The sequence below is a fragment of the Myotis davidii genome, unplaced genomic scaffold (genome assembly GCF_000327345.1).
Source record: "Myotis davidii unplaced genomic scaffold, ASM32734v1 scaffold2131, whole genome shotgun sequence".
In the NCBI taxonomy this organism is placed as follows: domain Eukaryota; kingdom Metazoa; phylum Chordata; class Mammalia; order Chiroptera; family Vespertilionidae; genus Myotis; species Myotis davidii.
In genome coordinates this window covers 9,475-11,308 of record NW_006282665.1, presented here as the reverse complement: position 1 = coordinate 11,308, position 1,834 = coordinate 9,475, and positions in this window count along the sequence as shown.

Here is a 1,834-nt window from a genome sequence, read left to right as displayed (position 1 = left end):
CTGGACCTGCCACTAGGGCCCTGTGAACCACAGCGTCTGGGACACTGGAGGTGTCAGTGCTGGGAAAAGTTGCTCTGTACACTTCAAGGCATCCTAATTGGAGAAGTCATATCACAGACCCACAGGGTCAGAAGATCGGCCATGCCACTTGCAGCAGGGAAATCCGCACCATTAAAGAGGGCCTGGTGGAAATGAGGCCTCTGGCTAAGGGGTATCAGCATGGCCCAGCATGAGGGTCATTAGGTAAGGTAGGCTGAGTGCTTATAAGGTAGAAGTGACTTTTCTGGCACTGAAATGAGCAGGGTCACAGGGAACTAATAAGATGCAGAAGCAGATATATTGATCCTGACACTAGAAATGTTGCAACAGCAGGACCTACGCTCACACCTATGGTTTCATGCAGTGCCTCTCATGTTCCCCTTTCACCAAGGAATCTCACCTACAGAAAGTGGGTAGCACTGGCTGCCCCCCTTTCACATTCACTCCTGGTGCCCAGTCCAGAAGCCCCAGGCAGGACAGGGCCTAGTTCTGGCTCTTCACCCTGGGAGATGATTCCCAAGGGGAGGGGCATCCATATCTGGGACAACCTATATACCCTAAGTCTGGGGACAGCAAACTAGGAGAGCGACCACATCTGGTCCCTCATTTGTTTGAATGTGGCCTTGGGCTGCTTTTGCACCACAAACATGGAGGTGCCTAGTGCTTTCAGATTCTAAGAGGTCTGTGAAGACAAAAATATTCAGTTTGCCCTTTATAGAAGAAGTTTGCAGACTCCTGGTTAATTTATGACCTTTATATGCTGCTGCCTCCGCAGTAGGTAGAAAATGTGGGTTTGGGATCAATGGATACAGAGAGAGTGCCCTGCTTCACCATCATTCCCAGGGTCAACCTTTGGAAAAATGTGCTTCCTGTCCCTCCTACTCTAGGTCCTGTGGGCCAGGTGTCTGTCCTGAGGCAAGTGCATTAGAGGCCCTTTGGTGGAGCAAGAGATCAGGGTCTCTTCACAGATGAGAAAGTATTAGAGGCATTGGTGTTCTTGGGACCCCCAAAAAATGGGTGATCTGGGAGGGAGCAGCATTAGTGATGACAAGTGGCTGGTGAAGTGAGCTTCCCTGGGGCTGCAGGTCCCATGATCTGCTAGCTGAGTGCACTGGGCAGTTCAATGGTGGAGAGCAGTGGAGTTAGCAGATGAGAGGTGTGGGAAAGTAGTGTGAATATAGTAGGGGCATAAAGTCATTTGTGGGTCTAATCCTGAGGAAATGCTTCTGGCCTGATGCCTGGGGTTATGGGATGGGGACCCCAGTTTCCTAGAAGCAGGACATGAACCAGGGGCGGGAGAACTGCCTGCGTATGACAAGTAATGTGTGTGTTTCAGCGGAATTTCTTGCTGCACCCACTCTCCCTCCTCTCTTCTCCCCTGGTGCACTTATTCCACATCACTTTTTCCCCCTAGCCACTTGGTTGTTTGTTTGTTTGTTTATAGGGTTTTGGGTCCTTCTTCTTGCCTATGAGGAAGCAATTTGCCCAGGATCCCAATGTGGAAATGAGCCTATGGAGTGGCCCCAACTGGCAGAAATGTTCTGGAATGTCCTCGACCACTTCATTCCCATCTGTGAACTTAATGCCCCCACACCCTCCTCCCTCCATTTTCCCCCTCCCCACCCACCCCATGAAGGATACAGCCCAAACTCACCGCCTTGCATGCAGAGGCCGTCAGCTCCCCAGGAAAAGTCTGGCCGCACAGGCAGAACCAGAAGGACAAGAATGAACTTGGAGCAAGCGATCCCCACCATGGTGAGCAGCAGTCTGGAGCCCGGTTCCTTTAGGAGGAGTG